General features: G+C 39.1%; 1 protein-coding gene across 6 annotated transcripts in view; it reads left to right on the top strand.

Moving 5' to 3' along the window:
* The window catches only part of SLC39A12 (solute carrier family 39 member 12), an 87,587-nt gene that overhangs the window by 58,675 nt on the left and 14,129 nt on the right, over positions 1-14,783 (top strand). Inside the window, exon 13 of one of the 6 annotated variants that reach the window (XR_002159328.3) lies at positions 1,107-1,264. The exons of the other annotated variants lie outside the window; for them this stretch is intronic. The gene's annotated coding sequence lies outside the window, so the exon portion shown is untranslated. The remainder of the gene's footprint in view (positions 1-1,106; positions 1,265-14,783) is intronic. 6 annotated transcript variants of the gene reach the window in all.

A 14,783-nucleotide genomic window follows, 5' to 3' on the forward strand; every position in this document is an offset into this window, starting at 1 on the left:
AATGCCCTCCTCCCTAAGATATACTTGTCCTATTCTAGGGTACTGTGAATATGTTATCTTACATGTCAAAAGAGACTTTGCAGATGTGATTAAGGTTTAGGACTTGGAGACAGGGAGATTATCCTGGATGATCTGGGTGGTCACATTTTAATCATATGAGTCCTTAAAAGTAGGAAACCTTCCCCAGCTATAGTCAGAGAGAGAGGTGATGGCGGAAGGAGGGTCAGAAAGATTTGGAGCTGCCGGGTGTGGAGTTGGAGGAGGGGGCCAGGAGCCAAGGAACAAGGAATACCAGTTGCCTCTGGAAGTTGGAAAAGACAAGGTAACAGATTCTCCCCTGGAGCCTCCAGAAGGAACCAACACCTTGATTTTAGCCCCATGAGACCTGTGCCAGATTTCTGACCCATACAACTGTAAGATAATAAACTTGTATCTTTTTTTTTTAATTTTTTTTTCAACGTTTATTTATTTTTGGGACAGAGAGAGACAGAGCATGAACGGTGGAGGGGCAGAGAGAGAGAGGGAGACACAGAATCGGAAACAGGCTCCAGGCTCCGAGCCATCAGCCCAGAGCCCGACGCGGGGCTCGAACTCACGGACCGCGAGATCGTGACCTGGCTGAAGTCGGACGCTTAACCGACTGCGCCACCCAGGCGCCCCAAAACTTGTATCATTTTAAATCACCGGATTAGTGGTAATTTGTTAACAGCAGCCAGAGAAAACTAATATATCCCTGTGCCACTAACCTTGGTTGAGATGTTCTTGACAACAGAGGCAGCAACGTAGGACTCTCTTGTTCTGCTTGGGAACTAAGAGTTCCTTCTAAGAAAATTCTCAGAACTAAAACGTCTAGAGGATTCCTCATATTCACCTTCTCTAAAGTTTACAGATTTTCTCAAATAGAAGGAAAAGACAAGCCCAGAAGTATTCTTTTTTTTTTTTTTTTTTAGCCATTTGGATAAGAGAGACTTTCTTTTAATAAATAGGACTTATTATGTAAATCGTAAATTAACTCATTTTAGAGAACATAAGACACCATGGCAAGGAAAGGTTTATTTTGGATATGAAACCGGTTTCAGACCTTGAAGCATTTTTTTTCCCTAAAGTTTTAGATCCTGCAAAACTGTTTCCATAACAACAAGCCCATGGAAACCCCAAGGGGCTATCACCACAGATGTAACGAGAGATGTCCCTGGAACTGGCAGAACTGGACAACTGCCCAGGAACCGATACGTTCATAGCATCCAAGCTGTAGCTCCTAGAGGTAGGTAGTAGAGAAGGGAGCCCTGAATTCACCAGTTCATGCCCAAACAAAATGAAACCAAACTCAGGTGCCCCCTCCATGCGCATCAAGACCAACCAGTCGAGTGGAGACCTTATCTCTAGCCCTCTCGGCTACAAATCTCCCTAACTACACAGTTCTCTGGATCTCTTTCCCTCCCCTCTGCAATTTTTGCTTGTTTGTTTGAGCAGCTGCTCTTTTTTCTTTTCTTTTCTTTTCTTTTCTTTTCTTTTCTTTTCTTTTCTTTTCTTTTCTTTTCTTTCTTTTTCTCTTTATTTTTCTTGAGAGAGAGAGAGAGAATCTTAAACAGGCTACACACTCGGGACAGAGCCTGATGGGGTTCCATCCCACGGCCCTGGGATCATGACCGGAGCCGAATTCAAGAGTCAAATGCTTGACTGACTGAGGCACCCAGGCGCCCTGAGGGGATGCTCTTTTCAAATTTCTCTTCCTGTTCAAGATTATTACTCATGTTCCTTCATCTTGATTTCACTTACATAACCATGGGGGAGGAAACACCAAGACTGAAGAGCAGTCACTTAGAGCACTTTGCGTATCTACCCACTTCTGTGAATGTCTCCTTGAAGCAATATGGCTGCCAGATTTTGCCTGGAACATTTTCAAATTTCCAGATGTGAAAGGTAGGGCAAAGACTCCTTTGAACTTAAGATCCTCTACTTTAAAAAAGAAAAAATTTTAAAATAGGCTCCATGCCCAGTGTGGGCCTCAAACTCACCATCCCCAAATTAAGAGTCGCGTGCTCTACCAACTGAGCCAGTCAGCTATCCCAAGATCCTCTGCTTTTAAAATATACCAAGGGGCGCCAGGGTGGCTCAATCCATTAAGCGTGGGACACTTGGTTTCCATTCAGGTCGCGACCTCATGGTTTCATGGGTTTGAACCCCATATTGGGCCCCTGTGTTGGGAGCACAGAGCCTGCTTAGGATTCGCTCTCTCCCTCTCTCCGCCCCTCCCCCATTCACACTGTCTCTGTCTCAAAATAAATAAATAACCTTTAAATATATGTGTATATATACATACATACATACATACATATGTATATGATATATACATATGTATATGATATACATATGTATATATATGTGTATATGTATGTATGTATGTGTATATACACACACACGCACGCACGCACACATATGCATACATACATACATGTGCGGCACCTGGGTGTCTCAGTCGGTTAGGCATCCGACTTCAACTCAGATCATGATCTCACAAATCACGAGTTCGGGCCCTGCATTGGGCTCTGTGCTGACAGTTCAGAGCCTGGAGCCTGCTTCAGATTCTGTGTCTCCCTCTCTCTCTGCCCTTCCCCTGCTCACACTCTGTTTCTCTCTCTCTCAAAAAAAATATATAAACATTAAAAAATTTTTTTTAAAACTATACACACACACACACACACACACACACATATATATACATATATATATAATATATACCCAAACACACAAAAATAAAATCTACGTATTAAACCCAGTCAATAAACAGGATTATAGATCATCAGACGATGAGCATCCATTGGCTTCTCTACATTTATTTTAGCTCAGTAGATTTAACAGCTTCATAATAGTTTTCACAAAGGGTGAAAAGAACATAAGTTGACTGACAAAACGGCCACCTTTCTAGCGAGGCTTCTCATCTTTCCTTAATCACATGACTACAAAATTAAACCAAAACGAACCTACACTTTTAGGATACCGATCCTATTTCCTCTTCATTATTCTTTGTCCTCCAATTTATTGATTTTGATGGGGTCTTGCTTTCTCAGAGAAATCTAGTTATGCCCAATGCACTTCAGTCAGTAATTGATAATCACCAAGTTGGTTCTGATAAAAGAGTCCTTGCTCCCTCCAAGAAAACTATTAAGCTATCGTTTCTTTGAAGGTTGAGAATACCTACGTGTCATGCCCTTTAAACAAAATCCATCCATAGAAAGGGGATATTTTGTTTGAAAGACATATAAAATAACGTTGATATACATACTTGCTTTCAACAAATATTGCACTTGAAATCAGTGAATGCAACTGACATTTAAAATACTCTTTCTCTGGTGGGGGGGGAGAAAAATGACAAGCATTTAAAAACCATGTCAGGCAGCAAAATTAATATAATTTAACATTCACAATTATTTCTTCCCCAAAACAAGAAGTATGAATCATTCTTGCCAACAATTTTGAAAGACTTTTATTCTCTTCCTTTATACATCAGTCAAACTCTGCACTTAGGTGTTTTCTACCGAGAAAATGATTAATAAACCCAATTTTGATAAATGCTGAGCTCTGCAATTTTTAAAATGTGACTACCAGAAATGTTGGCCTTTTTCTGCTCCTTGTATTTTTTTTCCTTCTAGCTAGTCTCTCAAACCACGCACCTGTGCACACCCACATCTTCCAAAGTAATCCATTTCTTAGGAAAATACTAAAGATGGCTAATGGCTCTCTTTCCTGGGCTATATAATTAAGAATTTGTCTACCTGAATCATCCCCCTAAGGAATAAATGAAGAAGTGAATTGTTAGAGACAAGTTAGAAGCAGGTAACATCTTTGTCTCTCTGAATCATGCGTGACAACGATGAGGTCTTTGCTCTACAGCTCAGTTTTCAAGAGGAAACTTTCATTTGTTTTCCAACGCAAACTGCTTCATAAATTCCCTTGGGAAGATTAGATTGGGAAATTAGAAGCCTATAATACCTGTATTTAGATATTTAAGTAAAATATCTAATGCTGAATTAAAAAAATAATAATAACCTTCAGATAGACCTCCTCTCTGGTACCTTCACTTTGGTGATCCCAGATACATGGAGGACTGTGGTCCTTACTTTCTTGCTCGCAGAGGAAAATTACATCTACTGTATTAAGTTGTTTTGTGAACAGAGCTACTAATTTAAAAAGACCTACATTCAAAGCAGAATTTGTGTCCATGGGAACAAATCTCCCAATTTTAAGGTATCGTTGAGTCAACACAGTAATCTGTGTTGAGAATGTTACTGTTCGTAATCAAATATGGGGCTGAAATAGAATGCTCTTCTCTTATTTTTGTCCTATAGAACTTGTGAATTTTATTTCAAGACAATATTCTGGCCATTGCTTTTACCCCCTGGAATTTTTTTAAAATTTCAGTACAATTAGCATACAGTGTTATATTAGTTTCAGGTGTACAATATGGTGATTCAGCAGTTCCGTACATCACCCAGTATTCATCACAACAAGTGCACTTAATCCCCACCACCTATTTCCCCCATCCCCTCACCCACCTCCCCCCAGGTAACCATCATTCGCTCTGTTTAAGAGTCTGTTTTTTTGGTTGTCTCTTTTTTGTGTTCATTTGTTTTGTTTCTTAAATGCCACATGTGAGTAAAATCCTGTGGTATTTGTCTCTGATTTATTTCTATCAGCATATACCCTCTAGGATCCATCCATGTTATTGCAAATGGCAAGATTTCATTATTTTTTGCGGCTGAGCGATATTCCATTGATATCCAGTGATATTCCACCTCTTCTTTACCCATTCATCTATCAATCGATGAGTTGCTTCCATAATTTGGCTATTGTTTATAGTGCTGCAATAAACACAGGGGTGTTCTTTGGATAAATACCCAGTAGTGGGATACTGGATCATATGGTAATTCTATTTTTAGTTTTTTGAGGAACTTCCATACTGTTTTCCATAGTGACTGTACCAGTTTGCATTCCCACCAACAGTGCATGAAGGTTCCTTTTTCTTCCCATCACCAACACTTGTTGTTTCTTGCGTTTTTGATTTTGGCCATTCTGACAGGTGTGAGGTGATACATCACTGTGGTTTTGATTTGCATTTCCCTGATGACAGTGATGTTGAGGATCTTTTCCTGTGTCTCTTGGCCATCTTGATGTCTTCTTTAGAAAAATCTCTGTTCATGTCTTCTGCCCAGAAAATAAAACATACTTCTAGCCTCCTCCTTTATATTGCTGTCAAAGAAATGACTAAGAAAATGAATTCAAAAAAACAAAAGAGAAAACATATAATGGACAGAAGGATAGATTAGGTTGAAACCACACAGCAACTTTTATTGAATCAAGTCTTAGGAGACTGTTAAAGGCACGAATTGATATGAGATTTTTCTGCAAATACTCCAGAGAAAATTTTCATTCTCCAGAACATTGTGGAAGGAGAACTCCAGCAAGCCCTCCTGAGATTTTGTAGTTGAGAAAACCTCATTCTGCAGATAGGCAATCTTCCCCAACCAGTTATAGCCAGGAAACAGCCAGGTTGCTTTAAGGAAAAGAAATTTAGACTTCCCTCCATCGTGTTATAGCTGACAATCACAAAGAAATTCAAAGTAAGCCACACTTCAGACTCTAAAAAAGGACTCTAATAAGGGCACTCATCCCAAATGGCTTTGTTCCCATGACCTCATCTAAGGCGCCAGTTCCTAATACCATCACACTGGGGCATAGGGTTTCAACATACAAATTTTGATGGAAAGAAAACATTCAATTCATAACATCTATGCTCCAGGACTTTGAGATCTAAACATAATACGTGTTTCTCACTGCAAAGTGATGATAATGAATCCTTACCAGGCAGTTAATGACCCTCTTCCTATCACCTACATTCTTAGATGTAATTAAATGCTGCTTATTGTGTTATTATAATAAGCTAGAGTTAATCAAAACAGAGCTTGGAGTATGTGTGTGTGTGTTTGTGCACGTGTGGTGTTTATTATGGTAAAAGATACAAAACAAGAAATTTACTCTTTTAACCATTTGAGGTATAGAGCTTAATGACATTAAGTATATTCACATTCTTGTGCATCCATCACCACTATCCATTTATAGAACTTTTCTCATCTTCCCAAACTGAAGCTCCATACTCATGAAGCACTAACTCCCCACTGTCCCGACCCCTACTCTCTGGCAATCACCTTTTTACCTTCTGTCTCTCTGAATTTGACTACCCTAGGTACCTTATATAAGTGGAATCACACAGTATTTGTCTTTTTGTGACTGTTTGATTTTACTTAGCATAAGGTCCTCAAGGTTGATCCGTGTCAGCATGTGTCAGAATTTCCTTCCTTTTTAATGCTGAATAACATTCTATTTGTGTCTGTACAACACTTTGCTTATTCAGTTATCCATCAGTAGACATTGAGTGGCTTTCACCTTTTGGCTATTGTGAATAATGCTGCTGTGAACATGGGTATACAAATATATCTTGAAGTCCCTGCTTTCAATTCTTTTATGTGTATATCCCAAAATAGAGTTGCGGAATCATAGAGTGTCTATTTTCAATTACTTGTTTTCCATAGTGGCTGCATCATTTTACCCACCCTCTTTCTCTGCATCATCACCAACACTTGTTATAGCCTGTCATTTTGAAAATAACAATCCTAATGGATGTGAAGTGGTATCTCATTGTTGTTTTTGTTTGTATTTCCTGAATGTTCAGTGATGTTCTTTACCATCTTTTCATGTGCTTATTGAGCATTGGTATATTTTCTTTGGAGAGATGCATATTAAAGTCCTTGGATCATTCTGTTTAGATTTTTGTGTGAGTGTGAGTTGTAGGAGTTCTTTATATATTCTGTATATCAATCCCTTATCAGATAAATGACTTACAGATGTTTCCTCCCATTCCGTGGATTGCCTTTTCACTCTGTTTATAATGTCCTTTGATGCATAAAAGTTTTACATGTTGGTAAACCCAAATTTAATCTGTTGTTTTCTTTTGTTTTTTGCCTGAGCTTTTAAAGACATACCCAAGAAATCATTGCCAAATCCACTGTCATGAAGATTTCTCACAATGTTTTCTCCTAAATGTTTTACAGTTTTAAGTCTTACATTTAGGTCTTTTATCCGTTTGGAGTTCATTTGGTATAGGGTATAAGGTTAGAGTCCAACTTCATTCTTTTGCATGTGGATACACAATTTTCCCAATACCTTATGTTGAAAGGACTGTTCTGAAAGAATAGATTTGGCACTCTTGTCAAAATTGCCTATGTATGCAAGAATTTATTTCTGGTTTCTCTATTATATTCCATTGGTCTATAGTGTGTCTTTATGCCAGGACCAGACTCCTGATTGTTGTAGCTTTGTAATTAATTTTGACATCAGAAAGTGTGAGACCTCCAACTTTGTTCTTTTTCAGGATTGTTTTGACTATTCAGGGTCTCTTGAGATTTAATATGAGTTTTAAGATAGATTTTTCTATTTCTATAAAAAAATCATAAAGATTTTAATAGGAATTGCATTAAATCTGTAGATCACTTTACCTGGTATTGATATCTACGCAATATTAAGTCTTCCAATCCATGAACATAGGACATCTTTCCCTTTATTTGTGTCTTCTTGGTGAAGTTTATTCCAAAGTATTTTATTATTTTTGATGATATATTGCAGGTGGAATTGTTTTATTTAAAAAAGTTTTTTTATGTTTACTTATTTTTGAGAGCATGAGAGACAGAACCCAAGCAGGAGAGGGGCAGAGAGAGGGAGACATAGAATCCAAAGTAGGCTCCAGGCTCTGAGCTGTCAGCATGGAGCCCGATGCAGGGCTTGAACCCAAGGACCATGAGATCATGACCTGAGCTGAAGTCAGACACGTAACTGACTGAGCCACCCAGGCGCCCCTGGAATTGTTTTCTTAATATCCTTCCTATTCAGAGTGTTCATTATTTGTGTACAGAAAGACAGCAGATTTTTGTGTTGATTTTGTATCATACAATTGCTAAATTTTAAATATATCTTAACATCTCAAAAGTAAAAAAAGATACTGGTACTGGGTAACAAATTTTTATTTATCAGGACATGTTTTGTAAGCAGTATTTTTTTAAAAAATGTAATGCTTTAGTGAATACAATTGTTTAGGTTAAAGACATTTACAAGTCAAAAGGATTCCATCATTAATCACATGAGGTCATTTCTCTTCTTTTGTTTTTTTAACTCATTCGAAACAGAAATCTGACTCAATTTTTATCCACTTTTTTCCTCTTCTTTAATTTTAAGTTATACGAATAGATAAACATGCATTCATGAGAACAAGTAAATAAAAGAAATCTCTGTATTTCCTTGAAGTTAGAAGGGATGATGTTTTCTTAAATTCTTAATGAACAATGTATGACAAATTTGATCCTTGTGTGATCTTTCATTTACTAAACCAACTTCCCTGGTAGATTTATGTAGTCTGTGACAGTGAGTGTAAGATACAGTCTTGTTTACTTATTAAGACTAACATAGGTTGTTTACAATTCAGTTCATCTAAAGTTAATTGAATGTGTGAAAAAATCACTGCTGTGAAGACCCAGCCTATGTGTGGCTTCATATTGTCACCAGTCCAGAAGAAAACCAAAAAGGTCATGTGATTGTTTCCGTGGTTGAAGACTTACTAAAACAAGTGTATTGTTCACTCAACAGATGAGAGAAGAAAGACAAAACTTAGTCCACCTATGTATTGGGTTTATAAAGACCAACAGTGTTTCTAATTTATCAATTTTTCAGCAAGTTGTGATCTCATGGATGACTTCTTCAGAAAATTTTCTTGGAGACAGCTCATGGATAAAGGATCATATAGACTGAGTGTTAGGTTTTACAAACACTGGCCGAACTTTCGGGTGTCATTAAGAACCATAGCAAACTGAGGGTACAGGGGAAGATGGCGGTGTAGGAGGACGCTGGCTCATCTTGTCCTGCTGATCGCTTAGGTTCCACCCACATTGGCCTAAATAACCCAGAAAGCCACTGGAAGACTAGCAGAATGGACTCTCTGGAACCAAGTGTAGACAAGAGGCCCACGGAAGAGGGTAGGAAGGGCGGAGAGGCGGTGTGCACTCCACAGACTAGTGGGAGGGAGCCGGAGTGGTGGAGGGGCAGCCTGTCCGGCAAGGCAGAGCCCCCCGAGGTCTGGCTTGCAAAAGCGGAGGGGCCAGACTGCATGAGTTCTGACAGCCAGCAGGACTTAACATCTGGAATTTTAAAAGTCAACATCTCTGCTCTCAGAGAGCAGGGAGGGCGAGAGGACGCCAGAAGGGAGAGTTATTGAGCCCTGGAAGGACAGAGCTCGGCAGGGGAACAAAGGCACTGGCAAGCGCCATCTCCCTCTCCCACCCCCCAGCCAAAATTCCAAAGGGAACCAGTTCCCATCACCAAACTTGCTTGCACTGTGCAAACGCCCAACGCTGTGCTTCTGTGGATCCATCCCTCTGACGGGTCTGCCTCCCTCCTGGTGCTTCAGAGCAAAAAAGCTACCTAAGCCTGCCCCTCCTGACCCTGTGCACCTTGCGGATTGACCCTATCTAATACGCCCTTGGCCAGATCCCATCGACGCAGCACACAAGCCTGGCAGTGTGCAAGCAGCCCAGACAGGGGCCACACCACTCCACAGTGAGTCCTGCCCCTGGGAGAGGAGAAGATAAGGTACACACCAGTCTGACTGTGGGCGCAGCGATATCTGGGGGCAGATATCAGGTCTGACTGCAACCCTGCCCACCAACACAAGTTTCTCTGGATAGCACAGAGGAAGTGCCCTGCAGTTTGAAGTTACCACAGGCACTACCCAAAATGACAAAACAGAAGAATTCTCCTCAAAGAAACTCCAGGGAGTAGCGACAGCTAACGAATTGATCAAAACCAATTTAAGCAATATAATTGAACAAGAATTTAGAATAATAGTCATAAAATTAATGGCTGGGCTTGAAAAAAGCATAGAGGACAGCAGAGAATCTATTGCTACAGAGACCAAGGAACTAAAAATTAGTCATGATGATTAAAAAATGCTATTAATGAGGTGCAAAGTAAAATGGAGGCAGCCATAGCACAGATTGAAGAGGCAGAGGAGAAAATACGTGAATTAGAAGATAAAATTATGGAAAAAGAGGAAGCTGAGAAAAAGAGGGATAAAAAATTCCAGGAGTATGAGGGGAGAATTAGAGAACTAAGTGATGCAATCAAACAGAACATTATTGGTATCATAGGAATTCCAGAAGAAGAGAGAGAGAAAGGGACTGACAGTGTACTTGAACAAATCATAGCTGAGAACTTCCCTGATCTGGGGAAGGAAACAGGCATTGAAATCCAAGAGGCATAGAGAACTCCTTTCAGACGTAACTTGAATGGATCTTCTGCAAGACGTATCATAGTGAAACTGGCAGAATACAAGGATAAAGAGAGAATTCTGAAAGCAGCTAGGGATAAATGGGCCCTAACATACAAAGGTAGACATATAAGGGTAGTAGCAGACCTATCTACTGAAACTTGGCAGGCCAGAAAGGAATGGCAGGAAATCTTCAATGTGATGAACAGAAAAAATATGCAGCCAAGAATCCTTATCCTGCAAGCCTGTCATTCAGAATAGAAGGAGAGATAAAGGTTTTCCCAAACAAACAAAAACTGAAGGAATTCATCACCACTAAACCAGCCCTACAAGAGATCCTAAGGGGGACTCTGTGAGTAAAATGTTGCAAGGACCACAAAGTACCAGAGACATCACTACAAGCATGAAACCTACAGACATCACAATGACTCTAAACCCATATCTCTCAATAATAGCACTAAATGTAAATGGACTAAATGCTCCAACCAAAAGACGTAGGGTATCAGAATGGGTAGAAAAAAAATACCCATCTATTTGCTGTCTACAAGAGATGCATTTTAGACCTGAGGACACCTTCAGATTGAAAGTGAGGGGATGGAGAACTATCTATCATGCTACTGGAAGTCAAAAGAAAGCTGGAATAGCCATACTTATATCAGACAAACTAGACTTTAAATTAAAGGCTGTAACAAGAGATGAAGAAGGGCATTATATAATAATTATGGGGTCTTTCCATCAGGAAGAGCTAACAATATAAATGTCTATGCACTGAATACAGGAGCCCCAAATATATAAAACAATTAATAAGCATAAACATAAGCAACCTTATTGATAAGAATGTGGTAATTTCAGGGTACTTTAACACCCCACCTACAACAATGGATAGATCATCTAGATACAGGATCAATAAAGAAACAAGGGCCCTGAATGATACATTAGATCAGATGGACTTGACAGATATATTTAGAACTCTGCATCCCAAAGCAACAGAATATACTTTCTTCTCGAGTGCACATGGAACATTCTCCAAGATAGATCACATACTGGGTCACAAAACAGCCCTTCATAAGTATAAAAGAATGGAGATCATACCATGCACACTTTCAGACCACAATGCTATGAAACTTGAAATCAACCACAGGAAAAAGTCTGGAAGATCTCCAAAAGCATGGAGATTAAAGAACACCCTACTAAAGAATGAATGGGTCAGCCAGGCAATTAGCGAAGAAATTTAAAAATATATGGAAACAAATGAAGATGAAAATACAACAATCCAAACACTTTGGGATGCAGTGAAGGCAGTCCTCAGAGGAAAATACATTGCAATCCATGCCTATCTCAAGAAACAAGAAAAATCCCAACGACAAAATCTAACAGCACACCCAAAGGAAATAGAAGCAGCACAGCAAAGACACCCCAAACCCAGCAGAAGAAGAGAAATAATAAAGATCAGAGCAGAAATAAACAACATAGAATCTAAAAAAACAGTAGAGCAGATCAATGAAACCAAGAATTGGCTTTTTGAAAAAATAAACAAAACTGATAAACCTCTAGCCAGGCTTCTCAAAAAGAAAAGGGAGATGACCCAAATAGATAAAATAATGAATGAATATTTAATTATTACAACCAATCCCTCAGAGATACAAACAATTGTCAGGGAATACTATGAAAAATTATATGCCAACAAACTGGACAACCTGGAAGAAATGGACAAATTCCTAAGCACCCACACACTTCCAAAACTCAAACAGGAAGAAATAGAAAATTCGAATAGACCCATAACCAGTGAAGAAATTGAACCAGTTATCAAAAATCTCCCAAAAAATAAGAGTCCAGCACCAGATGGCTTCCCTGGGGAATTCTACCAAACATTTAAAGCAGAGATAACACCTATCCTTCTTAAGATGTTCCAAAAAATAGAAAGGGAAGGAAAACTTCCAGACTTATTCTATGAAGCCAGCATTACTTTGATTTCCAAACCAGACAGAGATCCAGCAAAAAAAGAGAACTATAGGCTAATATCCCTGATGAATATGGATGCAGAAATTTTCAACAAGATACTAGCAAATCCAACTCAGCAGCATATAAAAAGAATTATTCACCATGATCAAGTGGGATTCATTCCTGGGATGCAGGGCTGGTTCAACATTCACAAATCAATCAATGTGATACATCAGATTAATAAAAGAAAAGATAAGTACCATATGATCCTGTCAATCGATGCAGAAAAAGCATTTGACAAAATTCAACATCCTTTCTTATTAAAAACCCTCGAGAAAGTTGGGATAAAAGGAACATACTTAAATGTCATAAAAGCCATTTATGAAAAGCCCACAGATAATATCACCCTCAATGGGGAAAAACTGAGAGCTTTCCCCCTGAGATCAGGAACACGACAGGGATGTCCACTCTCACCGCTGTTGTTTAACATAGTGTTGGAAGTTCTAGCAGTCAGACAACAAAAGGAAATCAAAGGCATCAAAATTGGCAAAGATGAAGTCAAGCTTTCACTTTTGGCAGATGACACGATACTATACAGGAAAAACCCAATAGACTCCACCAATACTCTGGTAGAAACGATACATGAATTCAGCAAAGTCGCAGGATACAAAATCAATGTACAGAAATCAGTTGCATTCTTATACACTAATAATGAAGCAACAAAGACTAAAATAAAGAAACTGATCCCATTCACAATTGCACCAAGAATCATAAAATAGCTAGGAATAAACCTAACCAAAGATGTAAAAGATCTGTATGCTGAAAACTATAGAAAGCTTATTAAGGAAATTGAAGAAGATATAAAGAAATGGAAAAACATTCCATGCTTATGGGTTGGAAGAATAAATATTGTCAAAATGTCAATACTACCCAAAGCTATCTACACACTCAATGCAATCCCAATCAATATTTCATGAGCATTCTTCTCAAAGCTAGAACAAGCAATCCTAAAATTTGTATGAAACCACAAAAGACCCCGAATAGCCAAAGTAATTTTGAGGAAGAAGACCAAAGCAGGAGGCATCACAATCCCAGACTTTAGCCTACAAAACTGTAATCATCAAGACAGCATGGTATTGGCACAAAAACAGACACATAGATCAATGGAATAGAATAGAGACTCCAGACTTGGACCCACAAAAGTATGGCCAACTAATCTTTGACAAAGCAGGAAAGAGTATCCAATGGAAAAAAGACAGTCTCTTTAACAAATGGTGCTGGGAGAACTGGACAGCAACATGCAGAAGAATGAAACTAGACCACTTTCTGACACCATTCACAAAAATAAACTCAAAATGGATGAAAGATCTGAATGTGAGACAGGAAACCATCAAAACCCTAGAGGAAAAAGCAGGAAAAAACCTCTCTGACCTCAGCTGCAGCAATTTCTTACTTGACACATCTCCAAAGGCAAGGGAATTAAAAGCAAAAATGAACTATTGGGACCTCATCAAGGTAAAAAGTTTCTGCACTGCAAAGTAAATGATCAACAAAACTAAAAGGCAACCGACGGAATGGGAAAAGATATTTGCAAATGACATATCGGACAAAGGGCTGGTATCCAAAAATCTTTAAAGAACTCACCAAACTCCATACCCAAAAAAACACATAATCCAGTGAAGAAATGGGCAGAAGACATGAATAGACACTTCTCTAAAGAAGACATCCAGATGGCCAACAGGCACATGAAAAGATGCTCAACGTTGCTCCTCATCAGGGAAAAATACAAATCAAAACCACACTCAGATACCACCTCACGCCAGTCAGAATGGCTAAAATGAACAAATCAGGAGACTATAGATGCTGGCGAGGATATGGAGAAATGGGAACCCTCTTGTACTGTTGGTGGGAATGCAGACTGGTGCAGCTGCTCTGGGAAACAGTGTGGAGGTTCCTCAAAAAATTAAAAATAGATCTACCCTCTGACCCAGCAATAGCACTGCTAGGAATTTACCCAAGGGATACAGGAGTACTGATGCATAGGGGCACTTGTACCCCAATGTTTATAGCAGCACTTTCAACAATGGCCAAATTATGGAAAGAGCCTAAATGTCCATCAACTGATAAATGGATAAAGAAGTTGTGGCTTATATATACAATGGAATACTACTTGGCAATGAGAAAGAATGAAATATGGCCTTTTGTAGCCACGTGGACGGAACTGGAGAGTGTTATGCTAAGTGAAATAAGTCAGGCAGAGAAAGACAGATACCATATGTTTTCACTCTTATGTGGATCCTGAGAAACTTAACAGAAGACTGTGGGGGAGGGAAAGGAAGAATAAAGTTGGAGAGGGAGAGAGCCAAACCAGAAGAGACTCTTAAAAACTGAGAATAAACTGAGGGTTGATGGGGGTGAGAGGGAGGGGAGGGTGGGTGATGGGCATTGAGGAGGACACCTGTTGGGATGAGCA

The sequence above is a fragment of the Felis catus genome, chromosome B4 (assembly GCF_018350175.1).
Source record: "Felis catus isolate Fca126 chromosome B4, F.catus_Fca126_mat1.0, whole genome shotgun sequence".
Classification (NCBI taxonomy): domain Eukaryota; kingdom Metazoa; phylum Chordata; class Mammalia; order Carnivora; family Felidae; genus Felis; species Felis catus.